Raw genomic sequence first — 23,866 nt, forward strand, 5'->3', positions numbered from 1 at the left:
CTGGCTCCCAGTTCTGCCTTCAGGTGGGGATGGCGATGGTTATGTGTTTGTCTGTCCCGCCCATTGCTCAGCAATTATTTTTCTACATTGCCATCACGTAGCAGATTTTTAGAGCTACTGTAAATAGATCTTTGCACCCAGAGATAGAGCTTCTTTGTAGCCCATTCCTTCTTCAACGCTCCCCACTGAAGCTTGGTGGTAACAGTGAAAAAGTTTACATTTACAAAACCTTTTTTTTTTTTCAATATGACCTCAGATCCATTAATTAAATGATGATAGAAATGTGATTTTTGTGAATGACATCACAATGCTAGTTTAAAAATTGGGAACTTTACGATTGTAAATGCACCTGATTAGAGAGTCACTGGGGGAAAATGCTCAGCTGAAGAGACAGAAAAATTATTTGAAAATCTTTATCATATAATCATTCTGGAAGGAAAAAAAGGATATATCAGGCCTAGGATAAAGGTGACACTGGCTCGGACAATTTTAGGACAATTTTATTGTCCTTGTTCTTTAAATGTTCTACTACCCACCCCCCCCCCCCCCCCCCCGACCAAGCTTTTTTTTTTTTGTCTTTTTTTTTTTGTCTTTTTAAATTGGAGGGAAAAAAAATAAAGCAAAGTGCTTCTTTCCCGACCATGTTCCTTTCCTTTTTTCTCCACTCTAATGACATTTGGCAGGCTCGGCTGTGTAATGCTTGACTGGTTTTATTGTTGTCTGTTCCCAGTGGGGAATAGTTGACGCTGCTCTCTGTTTTCAATTGATATCCATTTTCAACAATATTGCTTTCTATTAGATTCCTGCACAGTTTGTGCCGAGCAAACTGAATATTTACTGGGCTGACCTCAAAGCCTTCATATCAACAAACACTAGAATAAGCAAAATATGCATTTTTAAGATCAAATGTTTTCAAATGCTCCTTTCAAAATTATTATTTTTTAAATGCACTGTGAACTGCAGATTAAAGGATATTATATTGCCACTGCTGTCAGCCCATTCTTATTTATTTATTTTCACACATTAAATAATGGGATTAAACACAAAACAAGTTGTATGCGCCTACCTGGGCAAGGTTAAAAGCAATTCAGTTTTCTCATATTTAGCAATCCCTCCTTTTTAAGCAATAAAGTATGTTTACTCATTGCTTTTTAATGCAGATGATGTTAATAATATCACATTGAGCAGAGCAACTGAGTCTGACAAGCTGGAAGACAGGTAACCATTTCAAGGCTTCCTCAGGGGCCAGGGACTCTGTGTTAGAACTGAGGGGTCAAGATTGAATTTAGCCAGAAAGAAAGCCAAAAAGCCAGTGAATTACATGAATTTTCAAGTATCTTTCAATCTGCTAGGCAAAGTTTTCAGAATCTTAATTGTATGCCCTACCTACATCACCATGTATCTGGCTGCAGTTGGTATATAAGAGAGAAAGATATTTGGGGCCCCTTGGGGTCTCAGTCAGTTGAGCGTCCGACTTCTGCTCAGGTCATGATCTCTTGGTTCGTGAGTTCAAGCCCCGCATCCAGTTCTGTGCTGACAGCTCAGAGCCTGGAGCCTGATTGGGATTCTGTGTCTCTCTCTCTCTCTGCTCCTCCCCCACTCACACTCTGTCTCTCTCTCAAAAACAAATAAACATTAAAATAAAAATTAAAAAAAAGAGAAAGATGTTTGGTTTGGGGAGATTAAAAAGCAGAAAAGGATTGTTTTCTATGATGGGTATATCAGGAACTATTGCAATATAGTCAAACCTATTTAGTTACTTTTAAAAAGGCCTGTGATTCTTTTTTTTAATTTATTTTTTTAATGTTTATTCATTTTTGAGAGAGAGAGAGACAGAGCGTGAGCAGGGGAGGGGCAGAGAGAGAGGGAGACACAGAATCTGAAGCAGGCTCTAGGTTCTGAGCTGTCAGCACCGAGCCTGACACGGGGCTCAAACCCACAGACTGTGAGATCATGATCCTAGCCGAAGTCAGATGCTTAACTGAGTGAGCCATCCAGGCCGCCCCCCCCCCAAAAGGCTTGTAATTCTTTTATACTGAAGTTGAAACAAACCATATTAGAATGAGTCTGCCTAAAATGTATTGGTTAGGTTGAAGTAACTATAGGTAATTTAAGCAAAGAAGCCTGCACAGTGAGGTGGAGATTGACTTCTATGAAGGGCAGTGTTAATGATACATGCCCACCTGACCCTCATGTTACAGAGGAGAAAACCATTTTATAAGCTCTCACATGTCACAGGCAAAGAAGAGTAAGCCCAATTTCCCATTTACAAAGTTTTCTCCCTCTTTCACTTCTTTCTTTTTCTCTCTTTTCCTTTCATAAATATTTATTAAGTATCTACATTAGCAGCCTCATTTCTCTTTAGGCAGAGACTCATCTCCCTGTTACCATTTCCTGTGCCCATACTACCTGCAAGCTACTCAGTGCCAAGCACTTTCCATACCTATCGTTTACCGGCCCCCCTCCCAACAGCCCCAGGGCTCTGACCGCTTTATTTTACTACTTCTGAAAGTTGTGTGTTACAGCTGAAACACACCAGAGCCTTTAAGGATCATCTGCCATTCGAAGCATCTTACTTAGAAAATGTGGCCAAGTGGAGATTGTGCGGGCCTGGCAAGCAGTGGCCGGGACCCGACAGGCCGGGTGGTTCTGGGAAAACCCCTTACTCAGCTTCATTTTTCACCATCTGTGTCTCAGTTTTTCTATTTGTAAACCGGACATAATTAAAACTGCCCACTGGGCCTTTCACAGGCATGTTGGGAGGGTTAGCAAGTGGCTGCAAAGTTTCCTTAGCTCTTTGAAAGAGAGGTGTTACAAGAAATTCAAGGCAGGAGGCTTTTATGCAAGGCGTTGTCTGCATTTACATGTAAACCTCCATTTTTTTTAGATTAAATATGGCATTCTTTGGCCCTAATGAAGAGCATGGTTAATCAGTAGGATCTCAATCAAAAATACAATTTATATGGATTCCAGGAATGCCTGGAATCTCACGACCAGTATGGAACTGACATAACAGGCTGATGGGACACTGGGTGCTCTGGGTGGGTGTTCAACAAACTTGGGTTCCAATCCACTGCTGTCACTAAGCAGCTGTGTCAACCCTGGTGGGAGATTTCCCTCCCTCAGCTTCTTCACTGGTGAAAATAATGCCCATTCTGATCACCTCCAAGGGGAATAAAACCAAGGAATGCATGAAAGTATTTAGAATGATATGAAGCATGATTTGCATGTAATATGTGCTATTGGTGATTTTTGAAAATGGAATGAGATAATCCTAAACTTTCTTCTTTGGCTAATTGCAGTTGCATTAAACCAATGCAGTACAGATTGTTTAAGAGTAAAGACGTCATTCTCCCTGTTGTTCTTTATCCTGTATTTTGTCGTTAAATTTTGGCTATCTTCCTTGTTGAGTATTAAAGCAGCTACCAGCCAGGTATTTCTCCAAATGCTTTGTTCCTAAAAAGTACCCTCAGATGTAAGATGCATTTCATTCTTACCAAAAACATACATGACTTGTGACCCAAGAGTGTTTTCTCAAAGCTTCTCTCATGAAGCTTGTCCAGGAATCTGCAGATCAAATATACAGTGTGCTAGTTGCACAAATGATTTTTTTAGGGTCCTTTGCACCATCTTAACGTTCTCACATCTATGACCGTATTTCCCAAGTGGTATCAGAATTCAATTATGCTTTACTTGATTTTTCCCCTTTCAAATGCAAATGATTATTTATCAAAATCGTGAGCATGCAAATGACAAAAGAAAAATAGATTTCATTGAGATCTGTTGCTTTGGAGAGTATTTCATTTAAATTGGATTCGTAAGATGGAACTTCCATTTTCTCTCTGTGAGTTGCAGGCCCACCCTTGGGAAGTAGACTTGAAGCAAGGTCGCTTGGGAAGGTTGACAGTCCAAAGTATGTGGCATCATCTTGGTGATGGCTATTGTAGGTGCATGAGTGTAAGTTATTGTAAAGAAGAAAGGCCTTGGGCAAAGACATAAAGAGTGGGAGAAATTACAGTGTGTCACCTTAATTAGGTCAAATTGAGTTAAAATGAACTTCTCTATCCTAGAAGGGGAGAAAAGACAAAAAATGTGGTTTTTGTTTTTATTTGTATTTATTTTATTTATTTATTTTGTGTGTGTGGTTTTTGTTTTTAAAAGGAGACTAAGATGGGGTGTCTGGTTGGCTCAGTCAGTTAAGTAACTTGACTCTTGATCTTGGCTCAGGTCATGATCTCATGGGTTGGTGGGTTCGAGGCCCATGACGGGGTTCTGTGTTGACAGTGTGAAGCCTGCTTGGAATGCTCTCTCCCCTTTCTCTGCCCCTCCATTGCTCAAGCTCTCTCTCTCAAAATAAATAAACTTGAAAAAAATAAAATAAAATAAAAGCACACTAAGATAAAGGGGAGAGAGAAAGACAGAGGATTATATGCCACTCCTCTGCTTTCTTTCCATATGCCATGAGCCTCCATTATTCCAGTTTGTTCAAGTGTCGGGGTTAATCTAAGGCATGCGGCTTAGTTCCACGTCATGTCTTGGAGGGGTTTAGAATACCCACATTTCCTTCTTTTTTTTTTTTTTTTATGTTTTTTAAATTTATTTTTTAGACAGAGAGAGAAGAGAGAGAGCATGCACAAGCCGGGGAGGGGCAGAGAGAGGGAGACACAGAATCTGAAGCAGGCTCCAGGCTCTGAGCTGTCAGCACAGAGCCCCACACGGGCTCGAACCCACCAACCGTGAGATCATGACCTGAGCTGAAGTGGGAGGCTCAACCAACTGAGCCACTCGGGTGCCCCCCTCTTTTTTTTGGTAATTTTAAAAATGTTTATTTATTTATTTATTTATTTTGAGATGGGGGGAGAGAGAACGCGTGTGTGTGTGAAGAACAGGGAGAGAGGGAGAGAGAATCCCAAACTGGATTAGGGCTCGAATTCACAAACCGTGAAATCATGACCTGAGCTGAAATCAAGAGTCGGAGGCTTAACCGTCTGAGCCCCCAGGTGCCTCCCCACGTTTCCCCCGCAAAGCATTCGGAACCTGGGAAGCGCCCATGGCCCAGAGCCTGCCAAAAAGTAGCCGGAAGCTGTGTATCCCGGAGAGGATGCAGCACAGGGGTACAGGCCACTGGAGGCGAAGGCAGCGCGTGTGCGGATGGCATCTGGGGGCTCGGAATGGAGCGCACTGTGCGAGAGGCAGGGCTTAGACCAAAAGTGGGGCGGTGGGAGTAAGCGGCCCAGGAGGGAGGAGCGTGAAGCTGGCCAGAGATGGCCCCTCACTTAGCTGCCTGCAATTAAGGCGAGGGACTGAACTGCCGGAAGCTCCGGCTCTACACTTCCGGAAACAGCGAAGGAATCGGGTTGCCTTTAGGAACATTGGAAGTGACAAGTGAGATGGGGTGTGTAAAAAGCATTTTGTCCTAGAAGTCCTGTTAGGATTGGATGTGAGGTTGGCGCAACCGCGGAAGCAGGAAGGGCAGCCTGCAGGGAGGGGTTTTCTGAAGCTTGCAGTCACGGCACCCCTACCCCGTCGTGGGGCGTCTGGCTCATCGGTGAGCAGCGGGCAGTGGGTATCTGGGCTGCCAGGCTCTTCCCAGCACCCCTTGGTGGGTGCTGACCTCATCTGGAGTCCCCTTTTAGGAAGGGGAGAACTGTGAGCACCTAACTCATACGAAAAACCTGCTTAGGGATAGAGCTTTCTGTATCCGATCTCAGAACCTCAGCCTCAGGAAGTGACCCTGCAGAGCACAGCACTCTTGAACTGACTTGAGGAGAAAGAGGCAGACCTTAAAACATCTTCACAAAGGAAGAAAATATTATCAGCCCAGACACAGACACCGTAAAGACATAGTTTAGCGCCTACGGTTGGTTGGATTTCATAAAATGAAGAAAATCAACCCAGAGGCCTGTTTGTGGAGTTGAGGCATGATCGTATTTTAGTTTTCTTAACTAAATAAATCCATCGGTTGACAAAGAGGAGAGGGTAGTGGGTTAGACAGAGAAGCTATGATTGAAGACTTGAAGGCAGGGTCAGCTAGAGAGGCATTGATCACAGTCTCATTAGTCCTAGAACAGAAACAAAAATGAATTTGAAATGCAGGGAGGGGGCGGGGGAGGGCAGAAAAGGGACCAAAGGGAAATGTGGGTACATTTTCCAACAGCATGATACATAACATACGCATGAGCTCAGACGCTGAGATACAATTCATCGGTTAAATTCCTGACAGATACTGAACTAGGGCAAAATGTTTCTATCATCCCGGACCTCTTTCTCTTTGCCTTTCTAGTAAAGCATGCTGAAATAACATCAACCACATAAAAAAGGCGTTCTGCTCCTGGTAAGCATTATTAATGTTGCAACACTGCAAAATAGCTTTCCAAGTCAAGTCAGGTATAGTGAGGATGATGGGAGAGACAGGCAATTGGAGAGCTTGGGACATCATTACTATTGGCAAGTCATTTCTCTGATTTGGATTTGAAGAAGCCTATATTAGCCACAAAAGAGATCTATAAAAGAGCCGATTGCACTATTTTATTAAATTGGGAGTGAAGCTGATCATAAAATTTAATATTAGGAGGAACCAGAACAATTGGCGCAAAATTAAAGTAACTGTTATGAAAACCTTAGTCTTCCAGGCTGCCATCAGCTGCCCCGCTGTCCTGTGTCTTGTCAAACTGCATCCCTCGTTATTTTTCTTTTGCGTAGAAAATGTAGTTCTGTGCCTCACACGAATCTTCCTTTTCCTGCCCACTACATTCTTTCTCTGCTCACACTGTTTCTTGTGCCTGCCTCCTTGGTTCTCATTTATTCTAGTCCCATGACATCTTTCAAGATCTGGTGGAAAGCTTTCCTGGATCTCCTTGAGGAATCAATCTCGGGGTTCAGGGGAGCCCAGTAATGAAGACCTCTCTTCCCCACCTGAGTTCTGAACCAGCTGAGAAGTATATGGAAACAGGACAAATGCCATCCTTACTCTGATAAGGCTGAAGAATGTGGCACGTGGATCTCATAATCTGGAGGTGGAATGACATGCCTACTGCAGAGATCTGCCCTCAGGTGAGAGAGGCAGAAGGTGTGCTCTGGGGGGGCAGGCTCACTCCCAAGAGAAGGAGGAAGGGACAGAGCTGTGTAGAACCACTTCCTGATGCCGAGCTGCTTCTCTTCCAGTTCCCCCTTTGGCCAACTCTAGCCTGGAATCATAGAGAGGGGAAGGATTCCAGGAAAAGCCATTCTCAGCTTAAACAAACTGATGATAGAATAGTCTAGTGCAGTCAATACCTTGATAACTTGGCATTATGGGTAATATATTATTATGTACATTATATATAATGTAAACCATTATGAATATACCTCAGATAGGTAGGAAAAAGAGAAGAAAAAGAAAAGCAAACTATATAGGGCTTCATACCAAATTAAGGAAGAAATACTAGTAAGAACTACCGTCCTCTTTTCTGCAACTGGTCGCACAGTCATTGCTGGCATTTAAAGCTTCTTTCTTTCTGTAACCTTGCCATATTCCCTTTGCTCCAATCTGGGGCCTCAACTCATCATGGTTCTTGTCTGATGGTGGGTGGGGGACCTAAACTGTCACTCCGGAAGGTTCTGTGCTGTTAGCTGTCTCACCTATAATGGGCCACTGCAGTTTTCTATTTCCTTTATCACAGAGCATTGGGAGTATTAAGAGGCCTCTGCTCCTATTATGCAGTAGTGTGGTATAATAAGAAAAATATCTGGTCTTTGTTCCTGGTTCCTGGCACAGAGCTCCTAAACCCCTTGGGATTTCCCGAGGGATAAGGGTGATAGGATGTCATTTGTTCTCCTGAGGGCACTCTTGGTAGCCCTGTAGATAGCTTCAGGATAGGGGTTGGTCATCAGAGAAACAACCATGTGATTAGAGAGTTGGAACTTTCAGTCTCCTGCCACAACCTCTAGGGAGGGGTGAGGGGATAAAGATTGAGTTAATCATCAATGGCCAACAATTTAATCAGTCATGTCTATGTAATGCCACCTCCATTAAAAACCCTTAATTGATGGGATCTGGGCAACTTCTGAGTTGGTGTATGCATACATGTGCAGGCAGGGTAGCATATCCCAACCCCGTGGGGACAGAGGCTCCTGCATTCAGGATCCTTCTGGACATTGCCGTATGTACCTTTTCATCTGGCTGTTCATTTGTATCTTTTATAATCAACGGTAATTGTAAGTATAGAATTTTCCTGAGTTCTATGAGTCATTCTTATAAATTACCGAAACTGAGGAGGGGGGTTATGGGAACCCCCCAACTTTGTAGCCAAGTTGGACAGAAGCGTGGGTAACCTGGGACCTGATACTCGCAATTGGCATCTGAAATGGGAGCAGTTTTGTGGGACTGAGCCCTTAAACCTGTGGAGTCTGACACTAACTCAGATAGTTAATGTCAGAATTAAATTGGATTTGGAGGACACCCAGTTGGTGTCAAAATTGGTTGGTGGGAGGGAGAAAACCTTTCAAGTAGCAAACCAATTTTTTTTCACTCCAACCAATAAAGGAACCTCCTTCTTTGACAGTTGGTTTACTGATGTGAAGAGCCCAAGTGGCCAGGTGGTCATCTCAGCTTCCAGTTTAATGAAACATGTGTGTGTGCACACACGTGTACCCATGCAGGCACACCCCTGGAAACCTTCTTCCTTAGCAACAAAGCATTTGAAACCAGCAGAGCCCAAAATTGTGAGGAAAGAAAGCAGAAATTTTACTAGTAGAGGACACGGATAATAGTAATATGAGCCACTTCTATTTCCATCCCTTGATTCTCAGGATCCTGAATCCTATCTATGGAAGAAACAGTACAATATATTAGTCATTAATCTGGCACTTACTGCATCCTAGAGGGTGTCACAAAAGAGTGGTTCCGCACTGATACCGTTAACTGTGTCTTCAAAGGCCTTTCTACTATTCTGTTAAGCCTCAGAAAGATGAGGGTTATGGTAAGCACAGTGAATTCCATGAATATAAGCCCATGATCCACTTTATTTACTGAAAAATTAATTCTCTTGTCCAGAGCGATATTATGTAGAGTAGTATGATGGTAAATAAGGCATTCTGCAAGTTCATGGATGGTAGTTTTGGCATTTGTGTTGTGGGAAGTGAAGGCAAATCCATATTCAGAGGAAGTGTCAATTCCATGAGAACAAAGTACTGCCTCTAATGGAAAGGCATGGAAGACCACATGGAGGTCGTCCAGTGTAATCAACCTGCTATTAGGTGGCTGGCAGTTTTACCAAGAAATGGCGCCATATCAGGGGCTCAGTGTTGACCCCCGCTGTTGACAGGTTACATATTCAGCAATGACTACAGCCAGATCAGCATACCATTGGGTCCAACACCAATCGTTGACCTACAAGACTATGAGCAAATCAATGTTTTAAGCTGCTAACTTTTGAGGTAGTTTGTTGCACAACAAAGGCTAACTTAAACAGAAATTGGTACCAGGAAGTGAGGTGCTGCCAACACAAAAAAACCTAAAACATGTGGCACTAGTTTTGTTTCAAAGTAATTGGCAAAACCACTGCATGTGGTGACTCGGAAGTTAGAAAATGTAACTAACTCATACGATTGTGGATCCAATTAAGAAAATTTTCAGGCAGAGTGTTGAAAACATATACAAAGAAAGGGATGAACTAAAGAAAACTATTCAGTTTGCAGGCAGAAAGTAGAGGAAGTATAGAGGGCCTTTCTAGACTTTCTAAATTAGAAAATAAAATAGTTTTCAGTCACAGTCTCTTCAGTCTACAAAAGATCCTTCTAAAATCTTTTGGGGGGGGGTTTGGTTTTAAGCACCTGTACAGACCTCAGAAAGATTTGTGGTGGTTCCTAGAAGATTCTCTCAATAGGGCAAGATAACTTCTAAAGACTTCAAGGGCATTAATTTATAGCATCCTGATTTCCTGTCAAAAGAAGAAAGGAGAGCACATCAAAAACAATTGTGTGTGTGTGTGTGTGTGTGTTTTCTGTGTCTAATTAAATGGGCTCTACCCTGATACATAGGAAACCCACAAAGTTTTAAAGGGGGTTGTATAAGGTTGCATTCTAATGGGACCAAAACAGTTCAAAGTAAACAGATGACTCTGGGTCCTCAAATTTCTTTGAAAAGGGAGCAGGATGAGAAAAGCTATTTCTCTGTAAATAAGGGCTATTTCTTATTGTATATGTACATGACTGGATTCTTGAGTTGCTATGCACCAATGATTCCTATTTACTTCCCATTTCTCCTTTTTTAAAAAAATTCTTAAAGCTTATTTATTTATTTTGAGAGAGACAGAGACAGTGCGAGTTGGGGAGGGGCAAAGATAGGAATGGAGGGAGAGAATCCCAGGCAGGCTCCACACTGTCAGCACAGAGCCTGAGGTGGGGCTCGAATTCATGAAATGATGAGATCATGACCTGAGCCAAAACCGAGAGTTGGATACTTAACTGACTGAGCCACCTGGGTACCCCTCTCTTTTTTTTGAATGGAGATATTTATTACGATTTTCTTATTGCCATCTCACCATTGCATGTCGGGTATGTGGGGAGAGGGAGCAAACAAATGTGTCTGTTTAGTTCACAAATTTCCGGACTAAGAGGAGCCACATGCAAGAAGCTGTACCTAAGAGGCCTTGTCCACATCTGAACCATCCACATCTGGATGAAGTTCCCAAGATATTGGACTCTGCGTTTGTGATAAAACTATATGATGGTTTCCAGCAATCTCGGAAGTGAGTGAATAATTACAATAATACAAATAATACAAATAATTATAGCTAGTGGGTGATTGTGGACGATTACATCTGGCCACAAATTCTTTGCAGCTTGTCCCATGAAGAGATGGAGTGGGTTTCTCTACCTCTTGAATTGTGGCTGGCTCATGACTCGATTCAACCAACCAACCAACCTAACAGACAAAAATGTGACAGAAGTGACAATGTGTAAACTGTGAGTCTAAGCCTCCAGAGACCTTGCAGTTTCTGAACTTGCTCTCTTGGAACATGTCTACTCTGAATAAGCCTGCCCTCTTTTTCCTGTGGAGAGAAAGGCCTGGCCACCCCAAGCCTGCCAGCTGTCTCAGCTGAGGCCCCAGATATAGGAGTGGGATCATCAGACGCTATGTAAGGCAAAGGTGCCTGTGTCTCAGCTGAGCCCAACCCAAACCTGCAACCCACAGAATTGAGAGGAGATAAATGATTATTTCAAGCCACAGAGTTTTGAGGTGGTTCTTTGCCTGACAAAATCCAGTTTTATGGCTTCATATAGAAGTCTTTTGTCTTTTACTGAAATTGCAAAAACCTTGAGGGCAGGAACTGCATTTTGCAATATTTGTGATTTCTGTAACACTTAGCACAGGGCTGGGTACATATTGATAGTATGTGAATGCTTTTTATGTGCTGGAGGCTATTATTCTTATGTTTGGAAATACAGAGTTTAAAAAGTAAAAGAATATCAGAAGAAAAAGTTTAGGCTGGCTAAGCCTATCATAGGAGTTCCTTCCTCGTTCCTGCCTCCTTTTTCACCCCTGACAAGGGGAACAGGTGTGGTCTTTAACCCCTGGTCTTCAGAATCAGAGGGGACCAGATTTTTTCCATCTATTTCACTGTTAGACTCTCAATGGGTAGTGAAGAAGTGTCCACTGCTTAAAGAGGTGACAATATAAATAGGTAAAGAAAAAAACTAAACGTTTTGGCAGCAGGGAGTATTAGCCCAAACTCTGAATCTTTCAGCTTTGCCCATGGATGTTACTGGGCCTAATAACCAGTTGAAAGCAGACCAGTGAGAGTCAGAACAATTGCCTGGAATCATCTTGCTTCCTTCCTGATCTGATTCTGCTCTTCTTCTCTTTCCTCCTGAATCCTGGCCTTTGGCTTTGTTTCCCATTTACAACCTACTTACTCTTCCCTTTGCACTTGGCATTGCTATTAAGTATTCTTGGCTTGGGCTGTTAGTAATTCATACAGATGCTGGCTTAGGCTCACCTTTGGATCTTTCCACCCAGACTTGCCTTAGATAGGCTGCTGTGACCTAATTTTAGCTCCTTGTGGAGTAACCATCAAGAGATGCTGCCAGAATGGGCTGAGAGGTGGGTGAGGACCTCGTGCACATTGACTTCACATCTACTGCTGTTAGGTCTTGGAGGTCATTTGCTAATCGGATCAAGAGAAAAGAGCAATGTATTCTGCTACCATTGAAAAACAAGAGATGTAAAAATTTCCTCAATGAAATTATTATGTAACACACACAATGCATTTTCTCTCACTGGAGTATAGAGAGGTAGTTCCCAGGCTGTGCCTACCCAGGTGTCTGCAGAGCTGGGCTCAGGGTTCCTGCCTCCGTGCCCACCAGCGAGCTCTGCTTCATTCTGCTTTAAATGTGGGTGATGCGTAGAAGGATCCTGTAAAGGATTCTGCAGTGTAAGGCTTAGATGTGAATGCACACCATCTTTATTTGTTAAGCGTAGAATAAGAGCTCATCATGAGAAACTTGCTCAGAAACGCCAATGAACTGAGTATCTCTTCACTATAAGAACAGTAGAGTTACTTTAAAAGCCATGTTGTGACTTTTAATTTTGCGATAAGGTCAAAATATGATTTGTCCCCTTTATGCTTATTTAAAGATCACACGTGAATCTCTAAAGTGATAGTTACTAAAACTGTGGGTGGGCCAAGTCAGCAAATGACAATACTGCCTTTCTGTGTATGAGGCTTCATTAATACTTCAATATTCGTCTGAAGACAGAAGGGTGTGTGTCCCCCAATCCCCTTGCTTCCCATTATGTTTTTGCTTGATTACTGCAGGTGTGCAAAAGCCTTTTCCGTGTGAAGCCACATGTCTCTGCATAGGAGTTTGGGGTTTGAGAGTGCATTTATCAAATGCATGCCAACTCTTGCAAAACTCCCTAAGAAAATTGTAGAACACCTGCATACTAATGGTTTTTATTGTTGAAATTATTTTATTGCACAATCAAAAACCTACAATCATATCGTGGAAACATGCTCCATGACTCCAAGTACAAAAATTGGCTGTGAACTTCACTGCTGACACTTTATTTCTTGTAATTAAACTTTTACTTTTATTTCACCTATTTTATCCCATAAACAGGGGAAAAAAATAAAACATATGGAGGGAACTGCGGGATGTTGTGGTTTATTCCATGTTTTGGTATTTTAGCTGTTCCCAATGAACCTGAAGCCCTGAAATTTGTACTCAAAGTGTATTAAAAAGATAAATTCATTAGTTAAAAAATATTGAAAAGCTAGCTATAAATTTAGGTTGGAATCTTCTCTATTTCCTTGTCTTGCAGAAAGTAACAGACCACAGTCGCCGGTATTTTCTTTCCTCTTCAAAACCACTTCTGCTCCAAAGACCATGAACCTGAACTGAAGAAACGACTCTTTCCTGCTGGTGTGAGATAATTCAGTCTCCATGATGTCTTAATCCTGGGCCTCCCTTAATTGACTTCTAACTGTGCTGAACTGTGGCTGCTAGGAGTTGCAATGTGGATCGCAATTTACAAGGCACTGGAATCGTTTCTCGTCCTCAAATTAGTCCTGAGCCATACTCGAGAAAGATTAAAAAAAAAAAAAAAAGGTTTACCTTTCCTGGCTGTCTTGCCATCTCAAGTAAGACTTTCTTACCATCTCAGAATGGATGGTTGCCTTTTAACAATTTAGTTAGGGACAGAAAGGAAAGAGCATTACGGCTGCCGATAACATGTCAATTTTGTCCTAATAAAGTTGCCTCCCCAAACCATAAGAGACTCTTAAATACAGAGAACAAACTGAGGATTGCTGGAGGGGAGGTAGGTGGGGGGATGGGCTAAGTGGTAATAGGGATTAAGGAGGGCACTTGGGATGAGCACTGGGTGTTGTATGTAAATGATGAATCACTACATTCTACTCCTGAATCCATTACTACACTATATGTTACCTAACTTGGATTTAAATTAAAAAAAAAAAAAATTGCCTCCCATGGCTCATCTTGTCTAGGGGAATTGGAGAGCTCCTAATGCTTTTAGATGTTCATGAGGGGGTGGTGATTATTTTGAAGCCCTGTTCTGTGGGGATCCAATACAAGGATCACCTCCTTTTCCTTTTCCATGAATGTCTTTGGGATATATTTATTAATTAGGAAGTATTCTAGATCTTAGCAGCAGGGGGAAAAAAGGAGAAGGTTATTTCTTCTATGGCCCCTTATAGCCATGTAACATTTACTTCTACCTAACCTACCTTGCTTCTTCCTTTCCTTCTTCGGACCCTCCAACTTAGAAAGCCATGATATATGCACACATGAACACCAGTGGGTATAGGTGCTCTGTTAACTCTTGGAATAAAGAAGATATGTTAGAATCCTCAAAGAATTCACATCCAAAGGGGGAGACATATACATAAATGATGGTGATATAATTTAAAAAGATGTATGTGAAGAGTTTTTATGGCATCAGAAAGGAGAGACACCTATCACTGGGGCTGGAGGAGTCCATGGTGGTTTTCTGGAGGAAAAGGCAACAGAATTAACTTTAAGGATGACTCAGAATCAGCCAGGAAAGGAAATGTTAAGAGGATCCTTTAGGCAGAAGGAATGGATGAGAAAAGCAGGGAAGGTTAAATAGGTAGTGTGTGTGCAGGAATCACAAGCTGTTTCATGCCACACCGGAGAGCAGATGGGGAGGTTTGGGGAGAGCTAATCAGGCCCGGAGGTAGGTATGTGTAGTATTACATGCTGTGGCAACTGGCTTGGACTTCATCAAGTAGAGGATGGGGATGCTCTTATGCAGGGAGTAAAAGTGGTCAGATTGGTGCCTTATGTGTGTCATTTGGGCAGCTGGGCACAGGGTGAATTTGAGCACAGGAAAAGTAAGGCTGCAGGTCAGATAGCAGGCTGATACAGTTGTCCAAGAAAAAGTCCTGAACTAGGGTGGTGACAGCTGATGGTGAGGGGTTACGGTTGAGAAATACCTAATAGGTTAAACTGGAAGGGCTTGCACTAAGTTCATAGAAGGCGACTCATTAATTTTTCAGAACGGCCACAGAACTTACTCAGCTTTGAAGAGACTGGATCCTCCATTTGAGACCTGAAGACCCTCCATCATGCAAGACTGACTGCCTGCCTATAACTTTGTGGAGAGGCTGGTATTAACATACCAGGGCTCATGGGTGAGCATTCAGGTATGAAATCATTCTTATGAGAATTCCATGAAGTCTGCTCCTTCTCACTCTCAGGAACCTTTGGACATTTGTGGGATAACTATTATGGAGAACCCAGGATGAATGGGGCTGGGATGATTAGGACTAGTTTTTGGCTATGAAGCCTACAATTCCCATCTCTAAGTGTTTCCAGATTGAGAGCCATATATTTTGTCATGGAAATGCCATTTGGCTCCTAGAATGATTCCTCAGAGCCTGTAGGAGGAAGCCAGCATCCTGAGCTTTGTGCTCAAGGTCCTTTCATGGTCTGTCCCTGTCTTCTTCATTCTCGTTTCCCATCACGTGACACATGCATTCTTTCTCCGTGTCTTGCAATTTGCAAATGTCGTTCTACTTTTGAAATCTTGTCCCACAGTTGTCCATCTAAATACCTTTTACTCCCCTTCAGAAAGTATCCTGGAAGCCTTACTGATGGTAAAGCCTTTAAGGGAAATGCGTGCATACATATATATGTATATTTATTTCTAGTGGTTAGCTCAGTCAGTGCTTAGCAAAGAGTTCTGAATGAATATGGGTGGGTATTTCTCTTGTCCTATATCAGGCTCAGACTCTCAGGGATTTATAAGTCGTAAGAATTACTTAAAATACCCAGCAATATAAAATTCTAGAAAAAAATAAGTGTGTGACAATGCTTTTAAAAATGTAAAAATTATCTACCAAAGTATATTATTATTATATTGAACACCACGTTTACCTACTCACTCATTTAGCTAACACTTATTGGGCAAAATCTGTAAGCAAAGCACAAATAGAACAGGTAGCTCATGCTTAGGAGACTTACCTGATTGAAGTCCAGATCTTTGGAAGACTAGAAGTTCAGGTATCATATTGAGCATTTTACTGACCTTTGCCTGTTGTGGAGGACTAAGTGTAGCCAGGATGGTAGAAAGTGCTAGGTCTCTTGGAAGAGGATCTGAGCTCTCACAAGCTGACTGAGTGAAACACTGCTCTCATTTTCAATGGCCTCATCTGTAAAGCCCGGATAGAGGCACACACCTCCTGGGTTGTGCAATTCAGTAAAAGGATGGAAGCTAATGTGGGTGTGGATAATTTGGTGTCAGGGTCAGTTTTATGAGTATGTGACCTGTGCAGTTGCTCAGGGTGTTGGCCTTGGTTTAATGCTTTACTGTCGCCATCTTGAAATTCTCCATAATTACTGAACAAGGGGCCTCACAGTTTCATTTTTTTCTGAGTTCCTTAAATTATGTAGCCAGTTCTGCCTGACACACAACCACGGGCACATAATAGTGTTCTCAAAAGAGCCCTAAATTCTTAACCTGAGATTAGAGGGGCCACTTCTAATGAGGGTTGGGCTTTGATGATACCTTCTCTTTGCTCTTCCACTGAAGGCATGCTGTTGCTCCCTCTATTCCCATACCTGCTTCCTGAGGAGAATATAGATTTTCAATTCTGTCATCCATTTTTTTGTCATTTATTTAAAAAATCCATACTGAGATCATTCTTTTATCTTAACTACTATTTTTATCCCCCACCTGCCCCTTCTCCCTACCGAGATAAACACATTGGCCACCAGCTGTACATAAAATCAAAAATGCAAATTCCTTTTTGATTCCATCAAGGTTCGAGTTGCAGGTTTGTGTGTGGTGTGTGTGTGTGTGTGTGTGTGTGTGTGTGTGTGCTGTTAAAATACTTCAAAAATTTTAATTAAAAAAAAAGCTAAGTCCCTGTGGTAGTTTGATTTTGGCATCTACCATAGAATTTTAAGATTTTAATATCTTTGTTGATCATAAATTGACTGTGAATTTTGCTCCGATGAAAATTACTTGTGCCTGAAAGCTACACTGGGTTGAAACATTCTACCACAGTAATCTCTATGGATTAGAGCATATTGAAGTACAACCGTGGGAAATAGAATGCTTCTTTTAAACCACTGAGCCAACAAATAAGGTCATTTGATGCTGAGAGACCGTGAATGTCCACAAAGGGGCTAGTTCACCGGTAACATTAAGCTGGTTTGGACTGACCTATTCCTTAGCTGATGGTAGGAATATTAGAACTTTATTGTTATTATTATTATTATTATTATTATTTTATCAATCCCCTTTTTCTTTTTGTCCTTCCAAGATACAAGCTGGAAAATAAACTATAAGGTGGTTGAATCTCTGCATGGTTAAAACTAAGTCAACTTTTGTGCAGACTATTTCCTTTTGAATTTGCTGTCTAAATGCTTTGAAAGCACATTAAAAATGGCAACGTGTTAGGCATTTTAAATGGGGAAGATTTCAGGTGTCATCTCTAAATGACAATTCAGAAATACCTACTTTGTATCCCCCCCCCCCCGCCCAAATGCTCTGAGCTGGAAAACTGAATGAATGAAAAGAAAAATGGGAAAACCAAACAAATTGGAATCACGCCTGGCTTGTTTACTTTAGGAAATCTCTTAACACTCATTTTAATCAATTGAAAAGAGATGGTTCATCAGATCATAGAATTTTAGAGCTGAAAGGAGCCTCAGAGATGATCTCATCTGACTCTCTCATTTTATGGATGAGGAAACTGGGACCCAGCGAGGGGAAGACGGCTTTCTAGCATTCCACGGCTAATTAGCAGCTGGGCAGAGCACTGAAGTCACCACATGCCCAGCCTGATGTCTTTTCCAGTCTGGATTACTGCTTTATTTTCATACCAGTTTAAAGTCTTCATATAGTTACAAATTAAAAAGATTTATAAAAGTAACTTAGTGAACATAGGAAGAGTATTTTTTTTTTTGGTTGAATGAGAGCTTTAAATTATGTTTTGGAATTTTGACTGGTACTGGATATAAAATTGTTTTGCACACAGTAGACAGTAAATATTTGTAGATTGAGAGAACTGCTCAGAAAAAGTTAATTTATAAAAAAAAGAAAAACCCACAAAACCCTAAACACATATGTTTAACATTGCATAAGGGAAAATGCTTACATCTAATATCAAAGGAAGTAAGTTCTTCCCCCAATAAAATCCTAAATGCAATTTCAGGTGTTCTTTCCAAAAATAAAAGGAAACCTATGTGGTAGGATATTTGCAGACCTTCTCAAAGTTGCTTATCAATAGGGTGGACCATATGATTTTTTGTCCAAACTGGGTCACTTTTGATAGTGAAAGGAGACATTATAAACATTTTTGTTGAGGCAACAAGTATAAACTGGGACTTTGCAGGGCAACTAGGACGTATGGGTCACCTTACATATGAAATGATGAAAAGTTTACATTAATTCGGTATTTACTATGTGCTAGGCAAGGCCTCAGGGACTTCTAGACTTTAGTGTCTCTTTTACTGGTTGAGCAGGTAAAGTCTTCAGCGACATTTTATTATGAGGTTTAAATATTATATTAAAAGTCAGAGGTGTTGGATCACATAATTTTTACTTCCTACAATGAAAGGAACAGAAATAGAAAAGATTTCTGTATGAAATGTACAGAATGAAATGAAAGGTACAGAAATCTTTTCTATTTCTCTAGGTAGAAAGAAATGAAGGCTTTCTGGAGGACTGTCTACCTCCTTCCACCCCCCACCCCCCACCCCCCAAACCCCCCACCCCTGCCCAAATTTCTTCCACAAGTCCCTCTTTCTGAGACTTCTTTGAGTGGCAAAATTCAAATAGGATTATTTGGTGTTGAATATTTTTCTGAAAACAGCTTCCTGGTGAGGAAGGTTTCTTTGTCCTGACAAGATAGGTTGCTGCTGAATTTGCTTTTCTCACTTTTAGTTGGTTTTATAATGGGGTTGTTGAAAGCAATGAACGGTTTAGAAAAATACCCTTGGTGCGGCGAAATAGGGACCGTTTCCAAAGCTTGTTCAAAATCTGATTACATTAGCAATTTCTCAAATCCATTGTATTAGCTTTGTAATTTGCTTCCATGACCCACGAATCTATTGACTCAGACAGTGACTTTTTTTTTTTAAGGAAGGGAAAAAGACCTCTCTCTTTGGAAAACACAAACTTTGAAGAACTTGGAAACAATAGATTTCTAGATTGGCTGGAAGATAAGATCCAAACCTACCCAATTTGTTTGCCATTGTTTGCAGTGTCTCTGTAGGGAGGCTGGGACTGATGCCTTGGTAGCTCTTTTGGATTTTATAGACAGCGCTTTAAGGAGTAACCTCAGGCTGGGCCCTTAGACGTTCTTTCTGCAGGGAGGGAGAAACCTTGACGTTTGAAAATAGGTAGTATCCTTATTGAAACTTCAGCAGGTGCCTAGGTCTTAATACTCGATGCTTTCCTTATATTTTCTCACTTTACCTTCACAGCAGCCGCATGAAAACCTAAACCATACTTCGCGCTAGTTTGTGGTCAAGAAAGCAGAGGCTGAGAGAGGTGACTTTGGGAACTAGCAAAGTTGTGATTTACAGGCAGTTTTGTCTGGTTCCAGGGCTGCACCCTGGGCTCTTAACTAACCACTCTGCCAGGCAATATTTGGAGATTCTCTTGGATTTATCTCAATTCTTGAGAGGGTTGTCTCCATTGAAAGCCAACTACCCAGTTATCGGAACCAGAACATTTGCATACTGTTATGGGTTGAACTGCGCCCCAGCCCCAAAGTATATGCTGAAGTCCTAAACCCCAATACCTCAGAATGTGACAGTATTTGGAAATAGGGTCTTTTATGTTTTATTTTAAATTTATTTTTATTATTATTTTATTTTTGAGAGAGAGAGAGAGAGAGCAGGGGAGGGGCAGAGAGAGAGGGAGACACAGAATCTGAAGCAGGCTCCAGGCTCTGAGCTGTCAGCACAGAGACCCATGTGGGGCTCGAACCCACAAAACTCGAGATCATGCCCTGAGGCGAAGTCGGTCGCTCAACCTGCTGAGCCAGTCAGGCATCCTGGAAATTGGGTCTTTTAAGAGAGAACCAAGTGAGGTGGGTAGTGTGGGACCTAATCTGATATGATTAGATGCCCTTAAAGGGGGAAATTTGGACACAGACAGAGGTAAGACGATGTGAAGTGGTACAGGAAGAAGACCACCATCTGGAAGCCAAAGCTACAAGCAGTCTACAAGGAGAGAGGTCTGGAACAGACCGTTCCCTAGTGCCTCTGGAGACAGCACGTCTCTGCAAACTTCTTGATTTCAGACTTCTGGCCTCCAGAACCATCAGACAATAAATTTCTGTTGTTGTTCTAAGGCACCTAGTTTGTGGTACTTTGTTACAGCAGCCCTAGCAAATACACGTTTCCCCCACATTGTAGCTGGTGGGGACTTGCTTCTGAGTTGCTGGAGCTACTCTTTCTGCTGACTGTGGAGCAGAGAGAGACAGGTCCAGGCCGGAAGCGCTTGCGATGCAGCACCAGCCAGTGGAACCCATCTCCAGGCTTTAAGACTGAGGTAGAGCCCTGGCCACCTCACCAGTGACAAGGGGAGGTGGCCTGCGTGGTGGCTGTGATCTCCCACTTCTTAGACGCACACGATGGTGGTTCTAAGCCGACTCCTCTTTCTCTCTCTCCTACTCCCGGTGGGAGAATGATCTGTCATGGCTCTTGAATAATGCACACATTGATGATTTCTTAATAACTTAAAAGCCCTTGTGATGGGATGAGGAGAAGGAAGAAAACATGTCCAACCACCTGCAAGCAGGGAACAACAGCTTCATTCAAATCATTCTCAGGAGGAACTTTTGAACTGCCAGGCGAGACCTGATCCTGAGCTTCTGGGGAGAGTAATCTGGTTTCCTCAAACTTACCACCACTACCTCTAAGTGCAACCAGAAACACAACTCTACTATTAGCTAGAAATAATAAAATGCTCAATAAACCCAAGATGATGAAGGCCCAGCCAGGAAACCCTCAAACACTCATGTTTACGGCACACCTGGTGAGTATTTTTACAGTAGAGTATAAAATATGCCCTTTTGAATAGCACCGAATTGGTGGCACAGCACATTTATGCCCTTCAAGCTATAAGCCTGAATTTGCAGTTTATAAACTCCTTATAACCCTTCTCTATAATGTAAAAGTTTAGAACAGAAAGAGTAGTTGGACAAGCTGTAGAGGTGGAAACAAACAGCTTCTGTTTCTCGTCTATAGAAGAGAAAGCTGAAGGGAGTGAGTGTCTTTATGGAATTGCTTCGGCCCAGGGGAAAATTCCTGGAAAGAGGATTGGAATCAGATAAATTCCTTCTTCTCTTGAATTTCTACTGTACTGTTGAGGACAAACTTATTAAAAAAAAAAAAAAAAAGAACACCTTTGTTGAACAAGGTGTCAGAATAGCGGCAACCCGTTTTGGGTTGGCATTTCATCCCCCCAGTATGGCCATGCCTGGTGGAACTCTGTAGCCTTTCTCTCAATATTTGTTTTTCCCTGTAGACTTGTAATACTCTGTGGGCCTTTCCTGATGCCGGGACCTCCCACTCAGGCCAAGCCACCCCGCTCCACGCCAGGCCCACCATTCTCGTCTTGGCCCACCTTTCTTCTTTCACAGTTTTATAATTAGTGACCCCTGCCACATACCGGGCACCTACCACTGCCCAAATTCTCTCTTTCCTCTCTGGAGTCCTGGTGGTCTGTCTCCAATGGCAAAATGTGTTTTCCTGAACCCTCTGCCTCTGGTTGGGTCCCAGGAAGTACTCAGCGGCAGAGCCTGGGAAGGGCTCCCAGGCCCATCTCCTGTGTGGGAGTAAAGGCAGCAAGATGGGGCTGAGGAAGAACCTAACGATGATGCAGCTGGAGCAAAGGCCTCAGCTCCCACCATGTGAAGCCCACCATCTAGAACAGCTGGGTCTTTGAAAACCTTCCTCAAAGGGCACTAGGGGCTGGCTGCCCCAGGAGGGGATATGGTCTTGGGTAAGGAATCTCCCTGTGACTAAGGGCAGCTCTCTCTTTGGGAGAAACTCAGTCGGGACCCTTCAGCTACCAACAAGCCTAGCAGCTGGGGGAATGAGTGTTGGGTCTAACCAGGGTGGATCTGGCTGGGTACCACTGCGTTCACTACACCCTCATTGTAGAATTCCCAGTTGAGGAAGCCAAGACTTTGCAGAGAAATAAAGGTTACAAGTAAGGTTAGGAAGAATCTTATCCCTATTTTTTTTACATTTACTGAAATATAACAATCAAACACGTGCTATCAATACTATTTTACACACCTTAAATAAGTTATAATTAATGCTCTATAATTAATTAATCTATTATTTATCTCTTTCCCTTCTCCTAAGCTTTAATAAGATACTTACAAATATGTTTATCTCTGTTACAAATAGTATATTGATAATTGCCATTAACTGAGCACATACTGTATTGCAGATATTTATTATTTTATTCAATCTTCATAAGAGCCTATAAGAAAGATACCATTATCCCCATTATGGATGAGGAAAGCAAGCTTAAAACAGAACAAATTACTTCTCCAATTCACACATAAATTGCAGAACTGGGTTCTGAACCTGACCCCGGAAGTTCTATTCTTTTAACTCTATCATGTTGCTTTTTATCCTAATAAGTAGTTTATTTTCCTTTTTGGTTCTCTTTCCAGATATCCAATACCTCTCTGATTTTTGTTTTCCCTGCTAGTTATGGAATCCATTCCTGGAGTCTGACTTTAGTCCCAGAAATAAAGCCGTAAAAGAGACAATGGAAACCTGTATTAAACCTCCTTGGAATAGCTTGGGGGTGGGGTAGCTCCTTAGAGAGCCCCTGCTTTCCTAGGCTGGAGCTCTTGCTGCATGGCTCTGACCCTTCTTCCATCCATTGATGAAGGACAATCTCCCTTGGCTTCTCCTCTGTGCCCTGAACCTCTTGAGGCTTCACCACAATAATCTCAATCCCTATTCCACCTTCCTCTTCTCCCAAAGCCTAGTTCTTTTTTCTAGTTCTTTTCTTTTTTCTAGTTCTTAGCAGAAATGACAACTGATGTCCACAAGTTCAGATCTAAAATTCTCATGGCAGTAGAAAGAAAATAAGTAGATACAGTCCCACATCCTGGGATTTCAGGCACAGGGAAGAGAGATTGAGAAGAGACCACTACATATATAATGACTTAAAGACTTGTCTTCATGTGTCGTTTCCCCAGCATGCCTCATATTGAAAACCTGACTTGGTCCAGACTAAAACTTCCTAGAGTTTGGGGCATCAGGTAAAAAAATATTCCCTACTTCATCATTTCAGAAATTTTAAGTTAAATAGAGCCAATTCTCTGTCTCTCTTTGTCTCTCTCTCTCTCCTTCTCTCTCTCCCTACACACACACACACACACACACACACACACACACACACATACACACACACCCCCCACACACTCTCAATCTGTATCTGTATAGTATCTAGGTATGTAATTTGTAAATTTATAAATCTATATACAAATATAGATTCCATATAAATATAAATCTATGTATGCAATTTGTAAAACTATAACAAAAGGAATCTTATCCAGCTGGCTTTATCCAACTCAAAATGTGCCATGTGGGCTTTAGAGAAGAAATCAGGATGAGTTGCTTAGCTGAGGCCTTTTTTTATACTAGAATAGTGGAATTAAAATCTCATTTTTTGAAATGAAAAAAGGATAGATTTTCATCTGTCTGAGATAATTTAATATAACCTACCTGGAGGCAGAGGAGAATGGAGCGAATGATTCTTCTAGTCATTTCTAGCTCTATAATTATATTTTCAGGGGGAGAGAATAAAGATTCCTGCTGCTCCACACACTATTATACATTTTGAAGAGGA

The 23,866-nt window shown here is 41.9% G+C and overlaps 1 long non-coding RNA gene across 1 annotated transcript in view; it reads left to right on the forward strand.

Annotated features, from left to right (window-relative positions):
* Positions 1-10,831: 10,831 nt before the first annotated feature.
* Positions 10,832-23,866, forward strand: part of LOC125924551 (uncharacterized) — a 93,664-nt gene continuing 80,629 nt past the window's right edge. Inside the window, exons 1-3 of the long non-coding RNA XR_007458464.1 lie at positions 10,832-10,947; positions 13,307-13,625; positions 15,024-15,170. This is a non-coding gene — a long non-coding RNA (uncharacterized LOC125924551). The remainder of the gene's footprint in view (positions 10,948-13,306; positions 13,626-15,023; positions 15,171-23,866) is intronic.

Source organism: Panthera uncia, chromosome F2 (genome assembly GCF_023721935.1).
Source record: "Panthera uncia isolate 11264 chromosome F2, Puncia_PCG_1.0, whole genome shotgun sequence".
Taxonomy (NCBI): domain Eukaryota; kingdom Metazoa; phylum Chordata; class Mammalia; order Carnivora; family Felidae; genus Panthera; species Panthera uncia.